The following is a 23,782-nucleotide window of genomic DNA, read 5'->3' as shown; positions in this document are numbered from 1 at the left end:
AGTCCCACTAAGCCCAATCCAGATGGGATGGCGTATCGCTGAAGAATGCTGTGGTAGCCATGCTGGTTAAGTGTGCCTTGAATTCTAATAAATCACAGACAGTGTCACCAGCAAAACACCCCCACACCATAAAACCTCCTCCTCCATGCTTTACAGTGGGAAATACACATGCGATCATCTGTTCACCCACACCGCGTCTCACAAAGACACGGCGGCTGGAACCAAAAATCTCCAATTTGGACTCCAGACCAAAGGACAAATTTCCACCGGTCTAATGTCCATTGCTTGTGTTTCTTGGCCCAAGCAAGTCTCTTCTTCTTATTGGTGTCCTTTAGTAGTGGTTTCTTTGCAGCAGTTCGACCATGAAGGACTGATTCACACAGTCCCCTCTGAACAGTTGATGTTGAGGTGTGTCTGTGACTTGAACTCTGAAGCATTTATTTGGGCCCCCCCCCCACCCCACCCCCCTACCTTGTTACAACACAACTGATTGAATCAAACGCATTAAGAAGGAAAGAAATTCCACAAATCAACTTTTAAAAAGGCACACCTGTTTATTGAAATGCATTCCAGGTGACTACCTCATGAAGCTGGTTGAGAGAATGTCAAGAGTGTGCAAAGCTGTCATAAAGGCAAAAGTGGCTATTTGAAGAATCACAAATATTTTTTAGACCCCAGGAAGAGTAGCTGCTGCCTTGGGAGCAGCTAATGGGGATCTCTAATGAATACAAATACTTTTTTGGTTACTACATGATTCCATATGTGTTATTTCATAGTTTTTGATGTCTTCACTATTATTCTACAATGTAGAGCATATTAAAATGTTTAGAAAAACCCTTGAATGAGAAGGTGTTCTAAAACTTTTGACCGGTAGTGTATGTAAATGAGATTTTTCTTTATTTTAATTTAAATAGATTTATGCACAACAGAGTTCTATCCAAGCTGGGAGAGAGCACGAGGAGGGTTCATGTCATGCAGGTTCAGGTAGCAGCTACAGGACAGTTGTATATTATTTTTAAAATCTATTAGTAGCTGATTATTATGCACGGAACATTTATTTTAAAATCTGCAATGTTTGAATGTCCAGTTTTAATTATACAACAATAAATGACATTATTACCACCAGCCAGCAGGCTATAAAATTGCAGCATTACGACACCGTGTATAGATTTCGTGAAATGTTAGGTCCCGTGTAGCTCAGTTGGTAGAGCATGTCGTTAGCAACACCAGGGTTGTGGGTTCGATTCACACGGGGGCCAGTATGAAAAAAAAAAATGCACCCACTAACTGTAAGTCGCTCTGGATAAGAGTGTCTGCTAAATGACTAAAATGTTTAACATGAGAAAATGACGACCAAATAGAGGCCTACCAATAAACCATTAGCTAAAGCAAAGCTTTACATTCTCTTGCACCACAGGAAAACTATCATCGATTAATTAGGCATGCAGCCGCATAGACATGTCTCTATTTCAGCACGATGTACATTGATCGGTTTGTGAGTGGATATCTGGCTGAAACATTCAATGTTATTTTATATATAGAGGCCCAAAGTCCAACCTTGCGGGGTCCAGAGAAACTGCGTTAACTTTAGAAAATGAGTTACTAAAAGCAGAAGGCTTCCTACGACTGGAGTATTATTTGAATGTTGGCCGAATCCCAACGTTTCAGTTGAACGGAAGTGAAGGCGGAGCCTGGCTCTTTTCTCTTGTGACTTTACGCTCCGTGCAGAGTAGAACGCCAGACAACATGATTGAACAAAGGAGGAATGTTAAAATGATATCGGACGGTATTTTGTAAAAGAGCTAAACAGAAGCCTACTGCTGTATTATTATTTGTTTGTTGGCGGAAGTCCCATTTTTCAGTCGAAAGGAAGTGAAGTTGGAGTCACATGTTCTCTATTCTCCATTTTGTCTTTTGACTTTAGGCAGAGAGTCACATGTTGGAATATAACGTCTCGGTCCTCTACCTCCCTGATCTAAAAGGTCCGTAGACTACAGATAAACATTGTTATCTGGTTAACTTCGCCTGAACTCTGCAATCAACCATAAACACACGTTTCTACAATGAATCAGGTGAGTTTTGATTAATTTAATCATTTTTATAACGGGTCTTTGTAGCCTGCTTCATGCTTTTACACTGCGCGCATTTAATGGTCCTTGACTTTTGGAAAATAATTTGTGTAGTTTAGCTGGTTACTCGTAGCCAGGCCCGGCGGCAGGATGAACTCGGCAAGGGGGCATCAGAAATGACTAAGGGGGCACAACTATTTTCGCTTGCTGATAACACAGGATGGATAATAATCGATAGTACATTTACCCACAATGTATTTGCAGCCACGCACGGCTGTCTTGCAGCAAGAATACAGGCTACTGCAACGCTTTACAAACACGGACAATTCATAAATAGCAAGTTATGACAACACTACATGTACAATACAATGCAAAACAGTTGCTAATTACCGTAATAACACTTCCTCATGCCAATAAAATGCATTTCCAATCGCGGAAAGCAAACAATTTACAATACACTACCAACGACTTAACGGTACCAAGCTGTCTTCCCACTAGAGTGCCATACTACGCTGCATATGATAACAGAAAATTACTATTCCATAGCTACGAGTTTATTTAAAAAAATGTTTAGTAATTTAGTAGATGTTCTTATCCAGAGCGACTTACAGTTAGTGAGTGCATACATTTTTCATACTGCCCCCCGTGGGAATCGAACCCACATCACTGGCGTTGCAAGCTCCATGCCCTACCAATTGAGCTACACGGGGCAACACTATAGCTACATCGTTACTCAACCATTGATCAAATGCCAGTTGAATCAGCTGCGCTTTCCTCCTGTGCAACTGAGCTCCTTGGTCTTCATTGTGCCGCTTGCTTGGTGGTGCTCCTTTCTTAGTGGTGTTGCAGACTCTGGGGCCTTTCAGAACAGGTGTATATATATACTGAGATCATGTGACACTTAGATTGCACACAGGTGGACTTTATTTAACTAATTATGTGACTTCTGAAGGTAATTGGGTGCACCAGATCTTATTTAGGGATTTCATAGCAAAGGGGGTCTCATCATCACAGTAGACGGTAGAATCATGGGCGGCGCACAATTGGCCCAGCGTCGTCCAGGGTAGGGGAGGGAATGGCCGGCAGGGATGTAGCTCAGTTGGTAGAGCATGGCGTTTGCAACGCCAGGGTTGTGGGTTTGATTCCCACGGGGGGCCAGTATAAAAAAATAAACATGTATTCACTAACTGTAAGTCGCTCTGGATAAGAGAGTCTGCTAAATGACTAAAATGTAAATGTAAAATGTAGACATTGCTGTTAGTGGCCCGGAGTATCTCTCCAAAATGCTCTGCGTCTCCAGATCGGGCGATTTCAGTCTATAGAAACTGGCGTGAGACAGTAAACTCAGCTTCCACAAAATCTCCTGAGATTAAGTCCAGCAGTGGTTTCACTTTTTCCACATCCATAAATGTTTCATTCTCTGGGTGCAAGGCACACAGGGCCTCAACGAGTTGGCTGTTTCGTTCATTAAATCTTGCTGACATTTCTCCCAGCACAGCATCCAGAGTGCTGAAAAACAGTCTGTTACACTCCCTCTCATTGTCCTCTTCTAGCTGGCCCATTGTTGTTTCCACCACATATTCTTTCAGATTACTACTCACTACTCTTTGCCGTTTGCTTGGAGCGGGGGTGTCCAAGTGTGCTTGAATTTCTCCCATAACTCATCAAACTATATCTGCCTTGCAGGAATATTCCAGTCACCCTCTGCCTTTGAACCACGCGCCCGTTTTCTCCCACAGTACAGGCGGGTTGGGTATTTCCCCAGACAAACCTGCGCTGGCTCCTCATCATCGAGGTCGCCAGGCACTAACGGAGGTGTCGGTGCTTGTAATATACTGTCGGTACTGCTGCTAGGTTCGGTCTTGGCAGCTGCAGGCCCCTCCTCGGGTTCGTTACCTCCTATGTCACCAGGCTGCAAGACGGTTGCTCAGGTGCCTTTGCTGCTGGGCTCGGCGGCCTTGGCCTCGGTGATTAGCGTCGGCCCAGCGGCCTTGCCTTTGGCCTCTGTGGCAGGCTTCTCCCCGCCGCTTTGATCCGATGCTGCCGTTGTGCCCTGTCAAAGCCACTTTCTAATATCCATCATACTATCAGCTACCTACCTAATTGTTATCATTAGCTAAATTCCATCCAGCAGCTCCGGTGAATGTTTTTTTTTCTTCGTAGTATCCTAAGAACACAGCCAAGACAACGCAGGAGTCAAGACAAGTCTCTGAATGTCCTTGAGTGGCCCAGCCAGAGCCCGGACTTGAACCTGATCTAATATCTCTGGAGAAACCTGACAATAGCTGTGCAGCAACAGGCCCCATCCAACCTGACAGAGCTTGAGAAACTCTGCAAATACAGGTGTGCCAAGCTTGTAGCGTCATACCCAAGAATACTCTAGGCTGTAATCGCTCTCAAAGGTACTTCAACAAAGTACTGAGTAAAGGGTCTGAATAATTATGTAAATGTGCATTTTTCAGTTTGTTTTATTTTTTTATACATTTGCAAACGGTTCTAAAAACCTGTTTTCACTTTGTCATTATGGGGTATTTGTGTGTAGATATGTTTTTATTTTTAACATCCATTTTAGAATAAGGCTGTAACATAACAATGGGGAAAAAGTCAAGGGGTCTGCATACTGTGAGTGCACTGCATGTCCAATGCATTCTCTCCAATAACATACAGAACAATGGAAGCTTTCAATTAGTCATCATCTCCCCCTGCTCTACTGGCTGCTGGTAGACATGGAATCTCTGCTTGAAACGTTTCCAATTGTCGGTTAGATTGCCTTTTAACTGCATAGGAGTAGGAGGACTAAGCCTATCCATGACAGGAAACACGCGGGGAACCGCTACAGTTTAAATTTCTCTTACTTTGATAGGTTGCTCGGCAACAGATTCCAATGCATCTCGTTCTCTCTGCTGTCACGTTTTTGCTAGCTAGCGTCTTCGACTACTCACGTCTATTGACTTGTTGAAGGTTTGCGTACATTTTCAGAGTTAGTGCTTTCTTTTCTCTGTCTCGTCATAGCGACTACCAATCTGACACCATGTTATGTTTGTTCCTTGTTTAATGACAACCCGGGGCGTAGGTTGAACTACTTTTAATAATCAGATACTACAGCTACCAATATCCTTGTGTAGCCACGGAAGGCATTCTTCAACTCCCACACCCTCGCATTGCCTGCTGGGTAACGTAGTCTTAATGTTATTAACACAACAACACACTCTGGTTTCATTATGGATTCGTTATATATTCATGACTGACAAAAATGGTTTTATAGCAAATAGCTCAAGTTGTTGATACCAGACATTTGCTTAATATCTATCGGTTCTTTTGGTACTTGTTGCGTAGGCCTACTGTAGCATATTATAATTAGTCTCTGACATCCCTGACCTAGGGAAACAGCACGTGGTCTGGGTAAAGTGGGGGGTTAAGGCCAATCCAGAGATCACTGGGGTTTTTTGTTGGTGTGGGCATGTGCTTGGGCGGACTGAGATCTTTTGGAGCAATATGCACCTGTTGGTAACATGATACCCTCACCGTTCCATGTGTGCCTAGACCCCCGAATAGCAATATTCACAATGGGGATAGCAGTGACTCTCCATTTGGGATAAAAGCAAAAAATAATCCTGTTGAAAGCATCACCACTGTTAGCTCATTTCAAAGAAATTGCATATTTGAATAATAGCTACATGTAATAAAAGTTTAGGTTTGTATTACATTTACATCATTTTGTGACAGTTGGCTGTAGGCTACTCCACTAGCAGCTTGCCAGTTGGCTGTAGGCTACTCTACTAGCAGCTTGCCAGTTGGCTGTAGGCTACTCCACTAGCAGCTTGCCAGTTGGCTGTAGGCTACTCTACTAGCAGCTTACCAGTTGGCTGTAGGCTACTCCACTAGCAGCTTGCCAGTTGGCTGTAGGCTCCACTAGCAGCTTACCAGTTGGCTGTAGGCTACTCCACTAGCAGCTTACCAGTTGGCTGTAGGCTACTCCACTAGCAGCTTGCCAGTTGGCTGTAGACTACTCCACTAGCAGCTTACCAGTTGGCTGTAGGCTACTCCACTAGCAGCTTACCAGTTGGCTGTAGGCTACTCCACTAGCAGCTTGCCAGTTGGCTGTAGGCTACTCCACTAGCAGCTTACCAGTTGGCTGTAGGCTACTCTACTAGCAGCTTACCGGTTGGCTGTAGGCTACTCCACTAGCAGCTTACCAGTTGGCTGTAGGCTACTCCACTAGCAGCTTGCCAGTTGGCTGTAGGCTACTCCACTAGCAGCTTGCCAGTTGGCTGTAAGCTACTCCACTAGCAGCTTGCCAGTTGGCTGTAGGCTACTCAACTAGCGGCTTGCCAGTTGGCTGTAGGCTACTCCACTAGCGGCTTGCCAGTTGGCTGTAGGTTACTCCACTAGCAGCTTACCTGTTGGCTGTAGGCTACCCCGCTAGCAGCTTACCTGTTGGCTGTAGGCTACCCCACTAGCAGCTTACCTGTTGGCTGTAGGCTACCCCACTAGCAGCTTGCCAGTTGGCTGTAGGCTACTCCACTAGCAGCTTGCTAAAAACTGTAAGCAAGCTAGCCTTTTAGCTTCCCACAGATTTATATGTGGCTTAGTGTTGTATGTTACGGTCTTGCTGAAAGGTAAATTCCTCTCCCGGTGTCTGGTGTAAAGCAGACTGAAGCAGTCTTTCCTCTAGGAAATCCTGTTTCTTTTCATCCTGTAAAACTCCCCAGTCTTTGACGATGTCAAGCATTCCTTTACCATGATGCAGCCATCACCATGCTTGAAAATAAGGAGGCAGTTACTCAGTGATGTGATGTTGGATTTGACCCAAACTTAAAGCTTTGCATTTAGGCCCAAAAAGTGTGTTCATTTGCGTGTTAATTTTTTAACAGTATTACTTTAGTGCCTTGTTGCAAACAAGATGGATGTTTTGGAATATTGATATTCTCCTTTCTCATTTAGGTCATTATTGTGAATAGTCACATGTACAGGGTTGCAGGTGGTCATTATTGTGGATTACTGTGAATAGTCACATGTACAGGGTTGCAGGTGGTCACTATTGGAGATTATTGTGAATAGTCACATGTACAGGGTTGCAGGTGGTCATTATCATTGGGGATTATTGTGAATAGTCACATGTACAGGTTGCAGGTGTCATTATTACTGGGGATTATTGTGAATAGTCACATGTACAGGGTTGCAGGTGGTCATTATTGGGGATTATTGTGAATAGTCACATGTACAGGGTTGCAGGTGGTCATTATTGTGAATAGTCACATGTACAGGGTTGCAGGTGGTCATTATTGGGGATTATTGTGAATAGTCACATGTACAGGGTTGCAGGTGGTCATTATTGGTGATTTTTGTGAATAGTCAAATGTACAGGGTTGCAGGTGGTCATTATTGTGAATAGTCACATGTACAGGGTTACAGGTGGTCATTATTGGGGATTATTGTGAATAGTCACATGTACAGGGTTGCAGGTGGTCATTATTGGGGATTATTGTGAATAGTCACATGTACAGGGTTGCAGGTGGTCATTATTGGTGATTTTTGTGAATAGTCAAATGTACAGGGTTGCAGGTGGTCATTATTGTGAATAGTCACATGTACAGGGTTACAGGTGGTCATTATTGGGGATTATTGTGAATAGTCACATGTACAGGGTTGCAGGTGGTCATTGTTGGGGATTATTGTGAATAGTCACATGTACAGGGTTGCAGGTGGTCATTATTGGGGATTATTGTGAACATATTTGATGTGTCTGGGTGGCTTAATACACCATACACAATATCATTATTAACAGAGGATGGGTTGTCATTCAAAAAAATCATGTTAACCGCTATTAGTTCACAGTCCATATCACTTATTTTGTGATTTCTTACCACAACTTTACTTATGAACTAATTTAGGCTTACCTAAACAAAGGGGGTGAATACTTACGCAAAGACTATATTTTAGTTATTTATTTGTTTGTACAAATTTGTAGAATTTTGTTTTCACTTTCACGTTATGGAGTATTTTGTGTAGATCAATTACAAAAAATTCTAATCAAATCTATTTCAATCCCACTTTTTAAAGCAACAAAATGTGAAAAAAGTTATAGTGGGTGTAGACTTTCCATAGGAACTGTATAGCCTAATAATATTTAGGTAGTTAATTTCCTTGGGAAGATAACTGCCCGTGCTTCTCCATCCATTCATATATAGACTACTCTATTTAATTGAGACCAAACGCTCCCCTAATCTGGCACGCCCAACTAGGAGAGGATTCTGAACTAGGAGAGGAGAGGCTGCCGAACTAGGAGAGGAGAGGCTGCCGAACTAGGAGAGGAGAGGACAGGTGTGGCTGCCGAACTAGGAGAGGAGAGGAGAGGTGTGGCTGCCGAACTAGGAGAGGAGAGGAGAGGTGTGGCTGCCGAACTAGGAGAGGAGAGGAGAGGTGTGGCTGCCGAACTAGGAGAGGAGAGGTGTAGCTGCCGAACTTGAAGCAGCAAGAAAGATGAGCGGTCCTACGTTTTGCATGTAGGATATAGCCTATCTTTCAGGAGCGGGAATATTTTCAGTCGGAGACAAATAAATAGATAATTAATATATATTGAAAAGTAGAAGACACAACTCTCGTTCCCCATGTTGCTCCTTTTGCTTTATACTGATAATCACATTTTGGGATTTCACCTCGACTCACGTTGGTTGAGCGTCCCCAACTTCTTTCTATTAACAGACACTGTAGTAAACTATAGCCTAATTATATTTAAGTTAATTTCCTTGGAAAGATAACTGTCACGTGATTTATTCGCCCGTTCATAGGTAGCCTGGTAGGCTAGTGTGTGAATAATTTGACAGAGGTGCTTTTAGTACAATAGCTAGGCTAACGCATACACAGCAGAAAGACACCGTTTCCAAATAATCTGTGGGACAAGTATATTTATCACAACGTTTTCTGTCTGACCGCCCGCAACATGAAAAATACGGACCGCGCTGCAATGATCTCTGTCAGAGCCCGCAGCCCTCTACCTCCAAACGTCTTTGTTGTACCATTTCAAAGTGGAAATAAATATATACAGTACCAGTCAAAACTTTGGACACACCTACTCATTCAAGGGTTTTTCTTTATTTTTACTATTTTCACATTGTAGAATAATAGTGAAGACATCCAAACTATGAAAAAACACATGGAATCATGTAGTAACCAACAAAGTGTTAAACAAGTCAAAATATGTTTTATATTTGAGATTCTTCAAATAGCCACCCTTTGCCTTGATGACAGATTTGCACACGCTTGCCATTCTCTCTACCAGCTTCACCTGGAATGCTTTTCCAACAGTCTTGAATGAGTTCCCACATATGCTGAGCACTTGTTGGCTAATTTTCCTTCACTCTGCAGTCCGACTCATCCAAAACCATCTTAATTTGGTTTAGGTCGGGGGATTGTGAAGGCCAGGTCATCTGATGCAGCACTACATCACTCTCCTTCTTGGTAACATAGCCCTTACACAGCCTGGAGGTGTGTTGGGTCATTGTCCTGTTGAAAAACAAATGATAGTCCCACTAAGCCCAATCCAGATGGGATGGCGTATCGCTGCAGAATTCTGTGGTAACCATGCTGGTTAAGTGTGCCTTGAATTCTAAATAAATCACAGCGTGTCACCAGCAAAGCACCCCCACACCATAACACCTCCTCCTCCATGCTTTACAGTGGGAAATACACATGCGATCATCCGTTCACCCACACCGCGTCTCACAAAGACACAGCGGTTGGAACTGAAAATCTCCAATTTGGACTCCAGACCAAAGGACACATTTCCACCGGCTAATGTCCATTGCTTGTGTTTCTTGGCCCAAGCAAGTCTCTTCTTCTTTTTGGTGTCCTTTAGTAGTAGTTTATTTGCAGCAGTTCGACCATGAAGGACTGATTCACACAGTCCCCTCTGAACAGTTGATGTTGAGGTGTGTCTGTGACTTGAACTCTGAAGCATTTATTTGGGCTGCAATTTCTGAGGCTGGTAACTCTAATGAACTTATCCTCTGCAGCAGAGGTAACTCTGGGTCTTCCATTCCTGTGGCGGTCCTCATGAGAGCCAGTTTCATCAGAGCTTGATGGTTTTTGCGACTGTACTTTAAGAAACTTTCAAAGTTCAGAGCTCCTCAAAGAGTGACTGATCTTCATGTCTTAAAGTAATGGACTGTCGTTTCTCTTTGCTTATGTGAGCTGTTCTTGCCATAATATGGACTTGTTCTTTTATCAAATATGGCTATCTTCTGTATACCCCCCTTCCCTTGTCACAACAAAACTGATTGAATCAAACGCATTAAGAATGAATGAAATTCCACAAATTAACTTTGAAGAAGGCACACCTATTTATTGAAATGCATTCCAGGTGACTACCTCATGAAGCTGGTTGAGAGAATGTCAAGAGTGTGCAAAGCTGTCATCAAGGCAAAGGGTGGCTATTTGAAGAATCACACATATTTTTTAGACCCCAGGAAGAGTAGCTGCTGCCTTGGGAGCAGCTAATGGGGATCCCTAATAAATACAAATACTTTTTTGGTTACTACATGATTCCATTTCTGTTATTTCATAGTTTTCGCTAATGTTTCGAGGGCGTGCTGACAGTATTATTTGGCATTAATAGACTGGTTTTACGCACAACAGCGTTCTATCCAAGCTGGGAGAGAGCACGAGGAGGGTTCATGTCATGCAGGTTCAGGTAGCAGCTACAGGACAGTTGTATATTATTTTAAACATCAATTTGTAGCTGATTAGTATACATGGACAATTTATTTTAAAATCTGCAATGTTTGAATGTCCAGCTTTAATTACTGAACAAGTAATGGCATTATTACCACCAGCCAGCAGTCTAAAGAAATTGCAGCATTATGACACCGTGTATAGATTTCGTGAAACGTTAGACTCCGTGTAGTTCAGTTGGTAGAGCATGGCGTTTGCAACGCCAGGGTTGTGGGTTCGATTCCCACGGGGGCCAGTATATATTGTAAAAAATGCACTCAGTAACTGTAAGTCGCTCTGGATAAGAGCATCTGCTAAATGACTAAAATGAGAAAATGACGACCAAATAGAGGCCTACCAATAAACCTTTATCCATTAGCTAAAGCAAAGCTTTACATGCTCTTGCACCACAGGAACCCTATCATCGATTAATTAGGCACGCAGCCGCATAGACATGTCTCTATTTCAGCACGATGTACAGCGATCGGTTTGTGAGTGGCTGTCTGGCTGAAACATTTTATTTTATTTTATATTAGGGAGAGGCCCAAAGTCCAACGTTGTGGGGTCCAGAGAAACTGCGTAAACTTTATAAAATGAGTTACTAAAAGCAGAAGGCTTCCTACGACTGGAGTAAAAGTAATTTCCTCTCAATCTTAAATAAGCATGCCCCATTCAAAAAATACAGAACTAAGAACAGATATAGCCCCTGGTTCTCCTCCGACTTGACTGCCCTTGACCAGCACAAAAAACATCCTGTGGCGTACTGCATTTGCATTGAATAGCCCCCGCGATATGCAACTTTTCAGGGAAGTTAGGAACCAATATACACAAGCAGTTAGAAAAGCAAAGGCTAGCTTTTTCAAACAGAAATTTGCATCCTGTAGCGCTAACTCCAAAAGGTTTTGGGACACTTTAAAGTCCATGGAGAATAAGAGCACCTCCTCCCAGCTGCCCACTGCACTGAGGCTAGGAAACACCATCACCACCGATAAATCTACAATAATCAAGAATTTCAACAAGCATTTTGCTATGGCTGGCCATGCTTTCTACCTGGCTACCACTACCCCAGCCACCAGCTCTGCACCCTCCGCTGCAACTTGCCCATGCCCCCATCCCCCGCTTCTCCTTCACACAAATTCAGACAGCTGATGTTCTGAAAGAGCTGCAAAATCTGGACCCCTACAAAACATCTGGGGTAGACAATCTGGACCCTTTCTTTCTAAAATTAGCCGCCGAAATTGTCGCAACCCCAATTACTAGCCTGTTCAACCTCTCTTTTGTAACGTCTGAGATCCCCAGAGATTGGAAAGCTGCCGCGGTCATCCCCCTCTTCAAAGGGGGTGACACTCTAGATCCAAACTGTTACAGACCTATATCCATCCTGCCCTGCCTTTCGAAAGTTTTTGAAAGCCAAGTTAACAAACAGATCACCGACCATTTCAAATCCCACCGTACCTTCTCCGCTATGCAATCTGGTTTCCGAGCTGGTCATGGGTGCACCTCAGCGACGCTCAAGGTCCTAAACGATATTATAACCACGAATGATAATAGACAGTACTGTGCAGCCGTCTTCATCGACCTGGCCAAGGCTTTCGAACCGCATTCTTATTGGCAGACTAAATAGCCTTGGTTTCTCGAATGACTGCCTCGCCTAGTTCACCAACTACTTCTCAGATAGAGTTCAATGTGTCAAATCGGAGAGCCTGTTGTCTGGACCTATGGCAGTCTCTATGGGGGTGCCACAGGGTTCAATTCTTGGGCCAACACTTTTTTCCGTGTATATCAATGAGGTCGCTCTTGCTGCTGGTGACTCTCAGATCCACCTCTACGCAGACAACACCATTTTGTATACATCTGGCCCTTCATTGGACACTGTTAACAAACCTCCAAACGAGCTTCAATGCCATACAACACTCCTTCAGTAGCCTCCAACTGCTCTTAAACACTAGTAAAACTAAATGCATGCTCTTCAATCGAACGCTGCTGGCACCCGCCCACCCGACTAGAATCACTATTCTCGACGGGTCTGACCTAGAGTATGTGGACAACTACAAATACCTAGGTGTCTGGTTAGACTGTAAACTCTCCTTCCAGACTCACATTAAGCATCTCCAATCCAAAGTTAAATCTAGAATCGGCTTCCTATTTCGCAACAAAGCCTCCTTCACTCATGCTGCCAAACATGCCCTCGTAAAACTGACTATCCTAACGATCCTTGACTTCGGCGATGTCATTTACAAAATAGCCTCCAAGCAAATTGGATGTAGTCTATCACAGTGCCATCCGTTTTGTCACCAAAGCCCCATACACTACCCACCACTGTGACCTGTACGCTCTTGTTGGCTGGTCCTCACTACATATTGGTCACCATAGCAACACCCATCCGTAGTATGCGCTCCAGCAGGTATATCTCACTGGTCATCCCCAAAGCCAACACCTCCTTTGGCCGCCATTCCTTCCAGTTCTCTGCTGCCAATGACTGGAACGAACTGCAAAAATCTCTGAAGCTGGAGACTCTTATCTCCCTCACTAACTTTAAGAATCAGTTGTCAGAGCACCTTACCGATCACTGCACCTGTACACAGCCCATCTGAAATTAGCCCACCCAACTACCTCATCCCCATATTGTTATTTATTTTGCTCATTTGCACCCCAGTATCTCTATTTGCACATCATCTCTTGCACATCTATCATTCCAGTGTTAATACTAATTGTAATTATTTTTGCACTATGGCCTATTTATTGCCTTACCTCCATAACTTGCTACATTTGCACACACTGTATATATATTTTCTGTTGTATTTTTGACTTTGTTTTGTTTTACCCCATATGTAACTCAGTGTTGTTGTTTTTATCGTACTGCTTTGCTTTATCTTGGCCAGGTCGCAGTTGTAAATGAGAACTTGTTCTCAACTGGCTTACCTGGTTAAATAAAGGTGAAAAAAAAAAATATATATATATATGTATTTGTATGTTGGCCGAATCCCAACGTTTCAGTTGAACGGAAGTGAAGGGGGAGCCTGGCTCTTTTCTCTTGTGACTTTACGCTCCGTGCAGAGTAGAACACCAGACAACATGATTGAACAAAGGAGGAATGTTAAAATGATATCGGACTGTAACTTTTGAAAATGAGCTAAGCAGAAGCCTACTGCTGGAGTATTATTTGTATGTTGGCGGAAGTCCTATTTTTCAGTCGAACTGAAGTGAAGGTGGAGTCACATGTTCTCTATTCTCCATTTTGTCTTTAGGCAGAGAGTCGCATGTTGAAATATAACGTCTCGGTCCTCTACATCCCGGATCTAAAAGGTCCGTAGACTAGAGATAAACATCTAGTTAACTTCGCCTGAACTCTGCAATCGACCATAAACACACGTTTCTACAATGAATCAGGTGAGTTTAGATTAATTGAATCATTTTTATAACGGGTCTTTGTAGCCTACTTCCTGCTTTTACACTGCACACATTTAATGGTCCTTGACTTTTGGAAAATAATTTGTGTAGTTTAGCAGGTTACTCGTAGCCAAGCCCGGCGGCAGGATGAACTCGGTAAGGGGGTATCAGAAATGACTAAGGGGGCACAACTATTTTCGCTTGCTGATAACACAGGATGGATAATAATCGATAGTACATTTACCCACAATGTATTTGCAGCCATGCACGGCTGTCTTGCAGCAAGAATACAGGCTACTGCACCGCTTTACAAACATGGTCAATTCATAAATAGCAAGTCATGACAACGCTACACAGCTACATGCACAATACCCAACAATCCAATGCAAAACAGTTGCTAATTACCGTAATAACACTTCCTCATGCCAATAAAATGCATTTCCAATCACGGAAAGCAAACAATTTACAATGCACTACCAACGACTTAACGGTACCAAGCTGTCTTCCCACTAGAGTGCCATACTACGCTGCATATGATAACAGAAAATTACTATTCCATAGCTACGAGTTTATTTAAAAAAATGTTTAGTCATTTAGTAGATGTTCTTATCCAGAGCGACTTACAGTTAGTGAGTCCATACATTTTTCATAGTGCCCCCCGTGGGAATAGAACCCACATCACTGGCGTTGCAAGCTCCATGCCCTACCAATTGAGCTACACGGGGCAACACTATAGCTACATCGTTACTCAACCATTGATCAAATGCCAGTTGAATCAGCTGCGCTTTCCTCCTGTGCAACCGAGCTCCTTGGTCTTCATTGTGCCGCTTGCTTGGTGGTGTTCCTTGCTTAGTGGTGTTGCAGACTCTGGGGTCTTTCAGAACAGGTATATATATACTGAGATCATGTGACACTTAGATTGCACACAGGTGGACTTTATTTAACTAATTATGTGACTTCTGAAGGTAATTGGGTGCACCAGATCTTATTTAGGGATTTCATAGCAAAGGGGGTCTCATCATCACAGTAGACTTTGCTGTTAGAGGCCCGGAGTATCTCTCCAAAATGCTCTGCGTCTCCAGATCGGGCGATTTCAGTCTGTAGAAACTGGCGTGAGACAGTAAACTCAGCTTCCACAAAATCTCCTGAGATTAAGTCCACCAGTGGTTTCACTTTTTCCACATCCATAAATGTTTCATTCTCTGGGTGCAAGGCACACAGGGCCTCAACGAGTTGGCTGTTTCGTTCATTAAATCTTGCTGACATTTCTCCCAGCACAGCATCCAGAGTGCTGAAAAACAGTCTGTTACACTCCCTCTCATTGTCCTCTTCTAGCTGGCCCATTGTTGTTTCCACCACATATTCTTTCAGATTACTACTCACTACTCTTTGCCGTTTGCTTGGAGCGGGGGTGTCCAAGTGTGCTTGAATTTCTCCCATAACTCATCAAACTATATCTGCCTTGCAGGAATATTCCAGTCACCCTCTGCCTTTGAACCACGCGCCCGTTTTCTCCCACAGTACAGGCGGGTTGGGTATTTCCCCAGACAAACCTGCGCTGGCTCCTCATCTCCGAGGTTGCCAGGCACTAACGGAGGTGTCGGTGCTTGTAATATACTGTCGGTACTGCTGCTAGGTTCGGTCTTGGCAGCTGCAGGCCCTTCCTCGGGTTGGTTACCTCCTATGTCACCAGGCTGCAAGACTGTTGCTCAGGTGCCTTTGCTGCTGGGCTCGGCGGCCTTGGCCTCAGTGATTAGCGTCGGCCCAGCGGCCTTGCCTTTGGCCTCTGTGGCAGGCTTAACCCCTCCGCTTTGATCCGATGCTGCCGTTGTGCCCTGTCGAAGCCACTTTCTAATATCCATCATACTATCAGCTACCTACCTAATTGTTATCATTAGCTAAATTCCATCCAGCAGCTCCGGTGAATGTTTTTTTCTCTTCGTAGTATCCTAAGAACACAGCCAAGACAACACAGGAGTCAAGACAAGTCTCTGAATGTCCTTGAGTGGCCCAGCCAGAGCCCGGACTTGAACCTGATCTAATATCTCTGGAGAAACCTGACAATATCTGTGCAGCAACAGGCCCCATCCAACCTGACAGAGCTTGAGAAACTCCCCAAATACAGGTGTGCCAAGCTTGTAGCGTCATACCCAAGAATACTCTAGGCTGTAATCGCTCTCAAAGGTACTTCAACAAAGTACTGAGTAAAGGGTCTGAATAATTATGTAAATGTGCATTTTTCAGTTTTTTTTTTTTTTTTTATACATTTGCAAACAGTTCTAAAAACCTGTTTTCACTTTGTCATTATGGGGTATTTGTGTGTAGATATGTTATTTTTTTTAACATCCATTTTAGAATAAGGCTGTAACATAACAATGTGGAAAAAAGTCAAGGGGTCTGCATACTGTGAGTGCACTGCATGTCTAATGCATTCACTCCAATAACATACAGAACAATGGAAGCTTTCAATTAGTCATCATCTCCCCCTGCTCTACTGGCTGCTGGTAGACATGGAATCTCTGCTTGAAACGTTTCCAATTGTCGGTTAGATTGCCTTTTAACTGCGTAGGAGTAGGAGGACTAAGCCTATCCATGACAGGAAACACTCGGGGAACATGTACAGATTCAATTTCTCTTACTTCGGTAGGTTGCTCGGCAACAGATTCCAATGCATCTCGTTCTCTCTGCTGTCACGTTTTTGCTAGCTAGCGTCTTCGACTACTCACGTCTATTGACTTGTAAAATTTTTGCGTACATTTTCAGAGTTAGTGCTTTCTTTTCTCTGTCTCGTCATAGCGACTACCAATCTGACACCATGTTATGTTTGTTCATTGTTTAATGACAACCCGGGGCGTAGGTTGAACTTCTTTTAATAATCAGATACTACAGCTACCAATATCCTTGTGTAGCCACGGAAGGCATTCTTCAACTCCCCCACCCTCGCATAGCCTGCTGGGTAACGTAGTCTTAATGTTATTAACACACAACAACACACTCTGGTTTCATTATGGATTCGTTATATTCATGACTGACAAAAATGGTTTTTTAGCAAATAGCTCAAGTTGTTGATACCAGACATTTGCTTAATATCTATCGGTTCTTTTGGTACTTGTTGCGTAGGCCTACTGTAGCATATTATAATTAGTCTCTGACATCCCTGACCTAGGGAAACAGCACGTGGTCTGGGTAAAGTGGGGGGTTAAGGCCAATCCAGAGATCACTGGGGTTTTTTGTTGGTGTGGGCATGTGCTTGGGCGGACTGAGATCTTTTGGAGCAATATGCACCTGTTGGTAACATGATACCCTCACCGTTCCATGTGTGCCTAGACCCCCGAATAGCAATATTCACAATGGGGATAGCAGTGACTCTCCATTTGGGATAAAGCAAAAAATAATCCTGTTGAAAACATCACCACTGTTAGCTCATTTCAAAGAAATGGCATATTTGAATAATAGCTACATGTTATACAAGTTTAGGTTTGTATTAAATTTACATCGTTTTGTGCCAGTTGGCTGTAGGCTACTCTACTAGCAGCTTGCCAGTTGGCTGTAGGCTACTCCACTAGCAGCTTGCCAGTTGGCTGTAGGCTACTCCACTAGCAGCTTGCCAGTTGGCTGTAGGCTACTCTACTAGCAGCTTGCCAGTTGGCTGTAGGCTACTCCACTAGCAGCTTGCCAGTTGGCTTTAGGCTACTCTACTAGCAGCTTGCCAGTTGGCTGTAGGCTACTCTACTAGCAGCTTGCCAGTTGGCTGTAGGCCACTCCACTAGCAGCTTGCCAGTTGGCTTTAGGCTACTCCACTAGCAGCTTGCCAGTTGGCTGTAGGCTACTCCACTAGCAGCTTACCAGTTGGCTGTAGGCTACTCCACTAGCAGCTTGCCAGTTGGCTGTAGGCTACTCCACTAGCAGCTTGCCAGTTGGCTGTAGGCTACTCTACTAGCAGCTTACTGAGTACAGGGTTGCAGGTCATTATTGTGAATAGTCACATGTACAGGGTTGCAGGTGGTCATTGTGGATTCTTGTGAATAGTCACATGTACAGGGTTGCAGGTGGTCATTATTGTGAATAGCCAAATGTACACGGTTGCAGGTGGTCATTATTGTGGATTATTACGAATTGTCACATGTACAGGGTTGCAGATGGTCATTATTGTGAATAGTCACATGTACAGTGTTGTAGGTGGTCATTATTGTGGATTATTGCGAATAGTCACATGTACAGCGTTGCAGGTGGTCATTATTGGGGATTACTGTGAATAGCCAAATGTACAGGGTTGCAGGTGGTCATTATTGGGAATAGTCACATGTACAGACAGGGTTGCAGGTGGTCATTATTGGGAATAGTCACATGTACAGACAGGGTTGCAGGTGGTCATTATTGGGAATAGTCACATGTACAGGGTTGCAGGTGGTCATTATTGGGATTAGTCACATTTTCAGGGTTGCAGGTGGTCATTATTGGGAATAGTCACATGTACAGGGTTGCAGGTGGTCATTATTGGGAATAGTCACATGTACAGGGTTGCAGGGGTCATTATTGGGAATAGTCACATGTACAGGGTTGTAGGTTGGTCATTATTGTGGATTATTGCGAATTGTCACATGTACAGGGTTGCAGGTGGTCATTATTCGGGATTATTGTTGATAGTAACATGTTCAGGGTTGCAGGTGGTCATTATTGAGGATTGTGAATAGTCACATGTACAGGGTTGCGGGTGGTCATTATTGGGAATAGTCACATGTATAGGGTTGCAGGTGGTCATTATTGGGAATAGTCACATGTATAGGGTTGCAGGTGATCATTATTGGGAATAGTCACATGTACAGGGTTGCAGGTGGTCATTATTGGGAATAGTCACATGTACAGGGTTGCAGGTGGGGATAAATTACAAAAAATTATAATCAAATCTCTTTCAATCCCACTTTTTAAAGCAACAAAATGTGAAAAAGTTATAGTGGGTGTAGACTTTCCATAGGCACTGTATAGCCTAATAATATTTAGGAAGTTAATTTCCTTGGGAAGATAACTGCCGTGCTTCTCCGTCCATTCATATAAAGACTGCTGTATTTAATTGAGACCAAACGCTCACCTGATCTGGCACGCCCAACTAGGAGAGGAGAGGTATGGCTGCCGAACTATGAGAGGAGAGGTATGGCTGCTGAACTTGAAGCAGCAAGAAAGATGAGCGGTCCGTTGCAGTTTCTCTTGACCTACGTTTTGCATGTAGGATATAGCCTGTCTTTTAGGAGCGGGAATATTTTCAGGCAGAGACAAATGAATGGATAATTAATATATATTGAAAAGGAGAAGACTCAACGCTTGTTCCCCATATTGATCAGATCAAATAGCCTGTAGATCAGATCAAATAGCCTGTAGATCAGATCAAGGAATGCTGTCTATACCTCCATCCCTTTGGTTATTTGCTGATTCCATCACCAGCAATACCCAAAAATATTCTTGGAATTCTCACATAGAAACGCAATTGGTGTCTAAAATAAAAATAAGCTAAATCAATTTGCCCTTTTCCCCGATAGGGAATGTCCTATTGGTCTGAAGTGTAAGATATTGGTTTCTCCCGTGGGATCCCCGGGTTCATATTGTGCGTGTTACATACAGTTACAGTATTTGAGCGCTGCAAATCTGCGTAGCAAGCAAACAGACTGTGTATTATTTTTAACATGCTGTGAAAGTAGTACTCACTTTAAGGAATGGGTAATCGTTTACAAGTTGCAAGCTATATCATAAACCCATCGTTGAAAAGCACAATTTTCATCTTCTGTGGTTTGGTAACTTCCTGTTGTTCAACGGACCGGAATGAAGAAGCAGAGTTTGGAAAAACAATTATTTGGTGTCCATTAAGTCTTAAACAGCAAGGGGGCATTGTTTCCACTCCGTTGTGGCCGTCCCCATTTAAATGCAAGACCTCATCATACCATTGTTGTGTTGTTTTACCCTTAGTGTACTAACTTGAACTCCACTACCCTCTTTTTGGGATTTACAGGAAACACCTATCCCACCCCCCTCCTCCCTCTCCCTCCAACCCTCCTCCCCCCTCCCCCTCTTGGGGTCCCCAGGTCGTGCCTCTCCTGGTAACTTACTGCTGGGTCTGAAGAGGGTGTCTGTGCTGCTGGTCGACTGCAGGAAAACACCGGGACGGAGTGGGTTTATGCTCTTACATACATTTATTTTGGGACACTCCCTAGATGTCCTTAATTACCATTAAATACAATCACTAACCTTATTAAAATGTAGACTCATTAGAAGCACTCCTACCCCATTGGTTACATTGATGATTTTAACCCATCCAAAATGCTCAAATCCGATCACAAGAGTTTGGAAAGCTGGGCCTTGAACTAACTTCGATATGAAGAAGGAACCCTAACTGTCTGTCTTTGTTTCACAGGGGACAGCCCTAACCGTCGCTCTCTCAGTAGAAGGGACTTATCATCTGGGGAGGCTAACCAACATCATGATGCTGACGAGGCAGAGAAGAGTCTCTCCAGATCAGAACACCTCAAGAAACACCAGCAGAGACTTACAGGGAAGAAACCTCACCGCTGCTTTGACTGTGGAAAGAGTTTCACCTCTTCAGCAAGACTTAAAACACACCAGAGAATACACACAGGAGAGAAGCTTTACCACTGCTCAGACTGTGGCATTAGCTTAACCACTTCACATGGACTTGTAATCCACAAGAGAATACACACAGGAGAGAAGCCTTTTGGTTGTGATCAGTGTGGGAAGAGATTCACTCAGTCAGGACACCTGGCTTTACACCAGAGAATACACACCGGAGAGAAACCTTATAGCTGTGATCAATGTGGGAAGAGATTGACTCGGTCAGAACACCTGGCTTTACACCAGAGAATACACACCGGAGAGAAACCTTATAGCTGTGATCAATGTGGGAAGAGATTCACTCGGTCAGGAAGCCTGGCTGGACACAAGAGAATACACACAGGAGAGAAGCCTTACCACTGCTTAGACTGTGGAATTAGCTTAACCACTTCACATGGACTTGTAATCCACAAGAGAACACACACTGGAGAGAAGCCTTTTGGTTGTGATCAGTGTGGGAAGAGATTCACTCAGTCAGGACACCTGGCTTTACACAAGAGAATACACACAGGAGAGAAACCTTTTGGTTGTTATCAGTGTGGGAAGAGATTCACTCAGTCAGGAAGCCTGGCTGAACACAAGAGAAAACACACAGGAGAGAATTCTTACCACTGCTCAGACTGTGGAATGAGCTCAACCACTTCAAACGGACTTCTAGTACACCAGAGAATACATACTGGAGAGAAGCCTTTTGGTTGTGATCAGTGTGGGAAGAGATTCACTCTGTCAGGACACCTGGCTTTACACAAGAGAATACACACAGGAGAGAAGCCTTTTGGTTGTTATCAGTGTGGGAAGAGATTCACTCAGTCAGGAAGCCTGGTTGGACACATGAGAATACACACAGGAGAGAAGCCTTTTGGTTGTGATCAGTGTGGGAAGATATTCACTCACTCAGGAAACCTGGCTGGACACAAGAGAAAACACCACACTGTTGGGTAACCTTTCCACATTTGTTAGCTCAATCCAGTTAATGGTAGACTAGTGTACACACACCGGAGAGAAGCCCTACAGGGTGAGTTTTGCCACCTCAAGCGTTCTTAATGTGGCCTTCCTTAGTGTAATTTGATGTACTGTCAACAAGGGGTTCACCCTCTATCCATTATTTCCAGATTTCTATTAATTGCAATGTGAGTGAAATAGTCTGTTTGAATGGTGTGGGCGTACGTACCCCAACAACAGAATGGTGTGGGTGTTTCCCAACAACAGGATTGGTCAGCTCAGAGAAAGCAGGGCGGTAGCTCCTCCCCCTCTCTCTGCAAGTCTATCGTTAGGGTTAAGGCAAGGGTCCGTTTAACATGTTGACTAGTTGGGATGTGGTCAGAAAAGTCCCTTAAGTTGCTGCCATCCCACAGTCTGTTGACAGATGCTATGATACCAGTTAAGTCTGTTCACCAGAGATTACAGAAATGTTGGCATGTAGATTTCTTTGGTTTGCTTAGCGAGCAAGCTAGAGGGATCTGAAGACTGATAACAATGTCTGAGGACAATTCACCATCACCATGATCAACCCCGTCTACCATCCAACTCACCATGATGAACCCTGTCTACCATTCGACTCACCATCACCATGATGAACCCTGTCTACCATCCAACTCGCCATGATGAACCCTGTCCACCATCCAATTCACCAAGCCTCCATGCTCTGGACACTACGCTGACAGACACAGCAAACCGTCTTGCCACATCTCGCATTGATGTGCCATCCTGGATGAGCTGCACTACCTGAGCCACTTGTGTGGGTTGTAGACTCCGTCTCATGCTACCACTAGAGTGAAAGCACCGCCAGCATTCAATCGGAAAGGGGATTCATCAGAGAAAATTACTTTACCCCAGTCCTCAGCAGTTCAATCCCTGTACCTTTTGCAGAATATCAGTCTGTCCCTGATGTTTTTCCTGGAGAGAAGTGGCTTCCTCGCTGCCCTTCTTGACACCAGGCCATCCTCCAAAGTATTTGCCTCACTGTGCGTGCAGATGCACTCACACCTGCCTGCTGCCATTCCTGAGCAAGCTCTGCACTGGTGGTGCCCCGATCCCGCAGCTGAATCAACTTTAGGAGACGGTCTTGGCGCTTGCTGGATTTTCTTGGGCGCCCTGAAGCCTTCTTCACACAATTTAACCTCTCTCTTGGAAGTTCTGGATGATCCGATAAATGGTTGATTTAGGTGCAATCTTAATAGCAGCAATATCCTTGCCTGTGAAGCCCTTTTTGTGCAAAGCAATGATGACGGCACGTATTTCCTTGCAGGTAACCATGGTTAACAGAGGAAGAACAATTATGATTTCAAGCACCACCCTCCTTTTAAAGCTTCCAGTCTGTTATTCTAACTCAATCAGCATGACCGGGTGATCTCCAGCCTTGTCCTCGTCAACACTCACCTGTGTTGTTATTCAGTTAGCTTGTTGAGATAATTAGCATTAGCGTAGTGCTAGGCTAACTAGCTAGCCAACTAACGTCCACAACCAGGAGCTCAATAAGCTACTCGCCCCGTACAAAAGAAGATGTGTGCTGGTTGGAGAAAGAAGCTCTGGGGCTGAACATTGTCGTGAAAGAGGAAGAGGAGGATATCACAGTGAAAGGGGAGGAGGGGGAGATGACTGTCACAGTGAAAGGGGAGGAGGAGGGGGAGATGACTGTCATAGTGAAAGGGGAGGAGGGGGATGGATATCTGATTAACAGCAGTGAGTTTTGTCTTGGGGAGAGGCAGAAAGCTCTAATTAGAGAAAAGGCCTGCAGTGTCACTGGCCCTTTTAACTATCCCAAAGCCTAGGACCAAGAGGCATGGAGAGGCAGCCTTTAGTTACTATGCCTCCCAGCCTCTGGAATAGCCAGAGAACCTGAGGGGGAACGAAACTGTGGCATTTTAAAAAATAGATCTTAAAACACACCTTTTTAGTGGTGCTTTTCCTCAGGGTGCTTTTTAGTCGTGCAGTTTTTATTGTAATTCTTTAGTTTTTTATCCTCTTATATTTGTGTAGTAAATATTTAGTTT

The 23,782-nt window shown here is 43.9% G+C and overlaps 1 long non-coding RNA gene across 2 annotated transcripts; it reads left to right on the top strand.

The window, feature by feature from the left end:
* Positions 1 to 1,535: 1,535 nt before the first annotated feature.
* LOC123486000 lies at positions 1,536 to 20,213 on the top strand. 2 transcript variants are annotated; one of them, XR_006659218.1, is made up of 3 exons: positions 1,536 to 2,072; positions 14,088 to 14,171; positions 20,173 to 20,213. It is a non-coding gene; the product is annotated as an uncharacterized LOC123486000 (long non-coding RNA). The 2 variants fall into 2 exon arrangements; XR_006659217.1 differs by having other exon boundaries at positions 14,030 to 14,171.
* The last annotated feature ends 3,569 nt before the right edge of the window (positions 20,214 to 23,782 follow it).

Source organism: Coregonus clupeaformis, unplaced genomic scaffold (assembly GCF_020615455.1).
Source record: "Coregonus clupeaformis isolate EN_2021a unplaced genomic scaffold, ASM2061545v1 scaf0934, whole genome shotgun sequence".
In the NCBI taxonomy this organism is placed as follows: domain Eukaryota; kingdom Metazoa; phylum Chordata; class Actinopteri; order Salmoniformes; family Salmonidae; genus Coregonus; species Coregonus clupeaformis.
The sequence above is the reverse complement of the archived record's forward strand: the minus strand, read 5'-3'. Positions and strand labels throughout refer to the sequence as shown.